The 6,431-nt window shown below is 40.0% G+C and overlaps 1 pseudogene; it reads right to left on the minus strand.

The window, feature by feature from the left end:
• Positions 1–666: 666 nt before the first annotated feature.
• LOC113341683 lies at positions 667–766 on the minus strand (annotated as a pseudogene).
• Between the last annotated feature and the right edge of the window lie 5,665 nt (positions 767–6,431).

Here is a 6,431-nt window from a genome sequence, read left to right on the forward strand (position 1 = left end):
GTTTGCTAGAATTCAGTAGGTTTGCTGTGGTGGAGTCAGCCTTGTTTGTGTTTGCATAGAACTTCCCTTCCCTTTTAGGGCTTTTATTTTTAGTTTTGTTTTTCTAGTGTATGCCCGAGGTAGAACGGGCTTGGAAAAGAAACACTCTAGGTCGTCTGATTAGTGATAAACCTAGTAGTTCTTCTTGTGAAGGCGGGGAGCTCGAAGACTCTTCTTTAGAGAGCCCCGTTTTTGGAAACTTCAGTTTTGAGAATCTGCGTCTTTGTGAAGAAAGTTCTCCTAGTCCTTTGGTAGTGCCAGAAATGGCAACTTTAAAAGCTGTATTGAACCCAACTAGGACCTCTCGTCCGTCTTGTATCAAGTTAGCTGAAACCGAGGCAAATTATGAACTCAAACCTGGGACTTTACAGATGCTCACAAAATTTTTAGGAAAAGAGAATGAGAACCCCTATTTTCATGTTAGGGAATTTGAGGAAGTATGTAGTACTCTGCAAATTAAAAACCTTAGTGATAATGCACTAAAACTTAGGTTATTCCCCTTTTCCTTAAAAGATAAAGCCAAATCTTGGCTGTATAGTTTGGATTCTGAGTCAACTGAAACCTATGAACAACTTACATCTGCCTTTATACATAAGTTTTTCCCAAGGCACAAAACATCGTCTATTAGGACACAAATTTGTACTTTTGCTCAACAAAAGGGAGAATCTTTATATAGGTATTTAGAAAGGTTCAATGACTTAATTTCTCAATGTCCTCATCATGGTTTAGAGAAGGTTAGGTTAGTTCAGATCCTCTATGAGGGTTTAGACTATTCAACAACGACCATGGTTGAGTCCTTATGCACAGGTGGGTTTGAGAATAAAACTGTTGATGAGGCGATGACATTTTTGAATGAAATCTCCAATAAGACCCAACAATGGGAAAATAATAGGGAACCCCAGAAAATAATTCTTCTAAGTAGAGGAAATGTCAATAGGGTAGAAGGATCCTATGAGTCGGATGTTAAAATAGCAGCCATAGCCAAAAGGTTAGAAGCGTTGGACTTAGGTCATTCTAGTGGTACTAGTGGTAGAATAGAGCCTTTTTGGGAAGACCATACTGTTGAAGAGCAAGCCAATGCTCTTTATAACAACACTAGATTCGATAACCGTCAGAAGTTTGACCCTTATTCAGAAACCTATAACCCTGGCTGGAGAAACCATCCCAACCTTTCTTGGTCTAAGGGCCAAAATCAAGGTCAGTCTAGTAACTCTCAAGCTCCCCCAGGTTTTGGCTATCCTAAGAATCCTTCATCCCCGGCACAGTTTCAGAACCCTTCGGATAAGAAGATTATGAGTTTAGAAGAGTCTCTTGCTTTGTTAACTCGTAACACTATGCAGTTTCAGCAATCTGTTGCTCAAGGTATAGAAGAAAATAACAGAATAGGTCAGGCTAACTCTCAGGCTATTTCCGAGTTGAAAACCCAGGATAGTCATATAAATGAGTCTTTAAGAGAAAGAGTTAAGTTTCCTAGTCAAACTCAACAAAACCCTAGAGGAATTAATGAAATAGGTGAAAGACCATCCAATCATGTAAATGCTATTAAAACCCTTAGGAGCGGTAGAGAGATAGACAACAAGGTTTCCATGCCTAATAGTGAACATGCTGTAGTTCACCCTTCTGAGCCAGAGAATGAGAAAACTGATAGAGTCTCCAAAGAGACCAATGAGGGTCCTGTTGATCCCGGCTTTGTTCCCAGAGCCCCGTTTCCCCAGCTGCTAGTTCCGACTAAGAGGGAGTCCAACTTTAATGATATATTAGAGGTTTTTAAGCAAGTTACTATCAACCTACCATTGTTGGATGCGATTAAGCAGATTCCGGCTTATGCCAAGTTCCTTAAGGACTTGTGTACACGAAAGCGTAAGCTTAGTGTCCAAAAGAAAGCCTTTATAGCTAGTCACGTGAGTTCCATTATTCAGAATACCACTACTCCTAAGTATAAAGACCCAGGGTCCTCTACCATTTCTTGCACAATAGGTAAACACCGTGTTGAGAAATATTTGCTTGACTTAGGAGCCAGTGTGAATTTACTTCCATACCATGTGTACCTTAAGCTAGGACTTGGTGAGATGAAACCTACCCAGATGACACTCCAGTTAGCTGATATGTCCGTTAAAATTCCTCGTGGTGTGATCGAGGATGTTCTTATTGAGGTCGACAAGTTTATTTATCCAGTGGATTTTGTTATCCTAGATACCCAACCTGTCCCTGACCCAGAGAACCAGATACCGGTGATTTTAGGTCGCCCATTTTTAGCAACTTCCAATGCGATCATTAACTGTCGAACTGGTATTATGAATTTGTCTTTTGGTAATATGACTATTGAGCTGAACATCTTTCACATTAGTAAGCTACCCCAGGAACTGGACGACTCGAGCGTAGAAGAGATGAACATGATAGGCATCTTAGTAGAGGAGTCATTACCAAACACTTTGATAGAAGATCCATTAGATAAATGCCTATCTCACTTTGGGATTGATTTTGATGATGATGATGTGATTAATGAGGTGAATGCTTTGTTAGATTCAACCCCTTTGTTAGACACTAGTAATGGATGGAAACCTAAGTTCGAACCTTTACCCGTTCCCGAGTCTACCCTAGTTCCTTCATTGGAAAATCCTCCTAAGTTGGACCTAAAACCATTGTCAGATACCCTGAAGTATGTGTTTTTAGGTCCGTCTGAGACTTTACCTGTGATTGTTTCTTCCGACTTGGATAGAGATCAGGAAAGTAGGCTAGTAACCGTCCTTCAAAACAACAAGGAAGCTTTAGGGTGGACCATAGCAGACATTAAGGGTATAAGTCCTACTGTTTGTATGCATCAGATCTATTTAGAGGAAGACACCAAACCTTCTAGGGAGATGCAACGTCGACTAAACCCAAATATGAAAGAAGTAGTTCGAACTAAGGTTCTTGAGCTATTAGATGCAGGCATTATCTACCCTATTTCAGACAGTAAGTGGGTCAGCCCCGTTCAGGTTGTTCCCAAGAAATCTGGTATTACTGTAGTCTAGAATGATAACAATGAGTTAATCCCGACCCGAGTGACCACGGGTTGGCGTGTTTGTATTGACTATAGGAAATTGAACAAGGTCACTAGGAAGGACCACTTTCCCCTTCCCTTCATCGACCAGATGCTAAAGAGATTAGCTGGACATAGTCACTACTGATTTTTAGATGGCTACTCTGGATATAATCAGATCGTTATTTCCCCAGAAGACCAGGAGAAAACCACTTTTACCTGTCCCTTTGGTACCTTTGCGTATAGACGCATGCCTTTCGGGCTATGTAATGCCCCTGCGACTTTTCAGCGTTGCATGATGAGCATATTTTCTGACATGGTAGAACGGTACTTAGAGGTCTTTATGGATGATTTTTCAGTGTTTGGTTCGTCTTTCGATGAGTGCTTGCATCATTTGTCATTAGTTTTGACTAGGTGTAAGGAAAATAATTTAGTGCTTAATTGGGAGAAATGTCACTTTATGGTTCGTTCAGGAATTGTTCTAGGGCATATTATATCTTCAAAGGGTATAGAGGTAGACAGAGCCAAAGTTGACCTTATTAAAACTTTACCGGTACCAAAAACCGTAAGAGATATTAGGTCATTCTTAGGGCATGCTGGTGTTTATCGTCGTTTCATTAAGGATTTTAGCTTGATGTCTAGACCTCTTTGAAATTTGCTTGCAAAATATGTTAAGTTTGTCTTTGATGATGCTTGTTTAGAGGCTTTTGAGAAGCTTAAGTCATTACTCACTACCGCCCCCATAGTCCAGGCACCCAACTGGAACCTACCCTTTGAGATCATGTGTGATGCTTCAGATTATGCTATTGGTGTTGTGCTAGGTCAGCGAGAAAATAAGTTACTTCATGTGATTTACTATGCTAGCAAAACTCTGAATGATGCCCAGTTGAACTACACCACTACCAAGAAGGAACTATTAGCCATTGTGTTTGCCTTAGACAAGTTTAGACCCTATCTCTTAGGTTCTAAGATCATCATATATACTGATCATGCTGCTTTAAAATATCTTTTGTCTAATAAGGATACTAAACCTAGATTGATTAGGTGGATTCTGTTGTTGCAAGAGTTTTCTCCAGACATTAGAGACAAAAAGGGTGCCGAAAATGTTGTAGCAGATCACTTGTCTAGGCTAGTTGTTAGTTCCCCAGATGATTCCCTTCCTATAAGGGATAGATTTCCTGATGAACAATTGTTCTTTGTTACCCAATTACCTTGGTATGCGAATATAGTGAACTATCTTGTTACTGGTCGAATGCCCCAACATTGGGGTAAACAAGATCGTTCTAGATTTTTAGCTGAGGTTAAGCACTTCTTTTGGGATGATCCTTATTTGTTTAAGTATTGTCCAGACTAGATTTTTAGGAGATGTATACCTGAGAGTGACCAGTTGATGAGTGCTAAAAAGTGCATTTTTTTATATATTTTTCTTGGCATTTAACTCATATTTTGTGCATTAATTTTACATTTTATCCCATATTCTGTATTTTCATTGTTTTCAAGAATAAATATTTTTATTAATTAATTTTGCATTTTTAGGTAATAAATAAAGACTAGATGAGTTGCGGAGCGAAAAGTGCAAAGACACGGAGAAAGCCGGCGGAAACTCTAGAGGAAAAGAAGTGCAGAATGCGGTATGGAAGACTCAAGGATGAAAATGGGCTCACAAAGGAAGAAATTGTTCTTAAAGAAGAAGTGGGCTCAAGATTGTTTAAGCCCAAACCCATTTTCTAAGCCTAAAATCAATACCCAAACCCAATACCCAAACCCGTTTCTCTCCTTCACCGTCAGATTGAATCCATTCCATCATCCAACGGTCGCTCTATCAGAGTGCATCGAGTTTTGATGTTCCTGTCTAACACTATAGCACCTAACTCCATCTCAGACCGTCAGTTTTGATGTATCCCAGATCCAAAGGTCGCTTCATATCCATTTCCATCGAGCCGTTGGATCATTCTTTCATCTTTTCATCCTACGCCTTTCACCATCCAAACATCAAGACTTGATGAGCCTTCTCAACACCCAAGAACCCAAATCTATTAACCCAACCAAACACCCCCTACTCCAAAAATATCGAACCCATCTTCTTCTCCTCCCTTCTCTGCACAGCGACGCTGTCGCCATCACCACCACCTGCTCCTTCTGCCACCACCACATCCACCACCAAAGCCATCATGGCTCCTACCAACTAAACCCATCCCCTATATCACGTCCTATATCCCTCTCAACGACTAATTTCACCCATTTTCACACCTCTAATCCCTAGCTGTGGAGTTGGTGAAATAAGTTGATGAGATGGATGTAATTGAAGCATGGGAAGGAGCAGAAGACGTTGAGGAAGCATGGGTCGAGACTATTGGGAAGAAATCAGAGCTGTTAGGTGAGTAATTTCGATTCCTATTTCTCAACAGGAAACCCTAATTTTACAAATTGGGGATTCTTAGGAATTGATGATTACAACTAGAAATAGAGGCATGGGTGAGTGTTATTGAGTAGATTCAGTGACATTAGGTAGGATTATTTTGATTTAATTTTGATTTTCACCAAACCCTAATTTCACTGTTTTGGGGAAAAGGGTGTTAACCCTAATTTTGGATTGTTGTATAAATAGGGATGATGGGTGTGTGTTAGAAGTCATGCCTGGGCTAGCCAGAGCTTCACCCAAGGGGCCTGGAATAGCCAGTGCTTCCAAGTTGTTTTCAGTTCATGTTTTGAAGTCAATATTATTTCAATTTCAGCTATTAATCATTTCCAGCATGTTTTAAGTATCATGTGCTAGGGTTTAGATGAAACTCTTGATTGTATGTTAAGATAGTTAGTAATCATGTCATTGTTCTTGTAGTGCCAAAAATGAGTTAGGACTGCTAGTAGCCATTTGAACAAGTAATCCTGTGATCAGTTGTGCTGTAGAAAGACATGTGATGCTAGGGGTAAGTGAGTGATAATGGTTAAAAATTCAGTACATTAGAAGGATTGTGCCCAAATGCCTTAGAGTTGATAGATTAATTGGTTGTGCAAGTAAACCTGTGATCAGCTGTGCTGTAGAAAGACAGCTGATGCTAGGGGTATGCTAGTAAAATTAGTTGATAAATCACCCATTATAGTATTTCCTGAGATGAAACAAGACATGATTCGATTAGATGTTTCCTTAGCTTAGGATCAAGAAGTAGATTCAAAGACCCTAGTACCTTCTTGCTATACTTCACTGCCTTTGGCTCATTGCCATTGTAACTGTCACTTGCCACTGTCACTCTTTGCTTCATTAGTTCACTGCTCAGAGAATTAGCTTAGGAAACTTCAATTCACACCCTAGTCCCTGTGGAATGACCCTGTTCTTGCACATACATTGCTACAACTGACCCTGTGCACTTGC

Source organism: Papaver somniferum, chromosome 1 (genome assembly GCF_003573695.1).
Source record: "Papaver somniferum cultivar HN1 chromosome 1, ASM357369v1, whole genome shotgun sequence".
Lineage (NCBI taxonomy): Eukaryota > Viridiplantae > Streptophyta > Magnoliopsida > Ranunculales > Papaveraceae > Papaver > Papaver somniferum.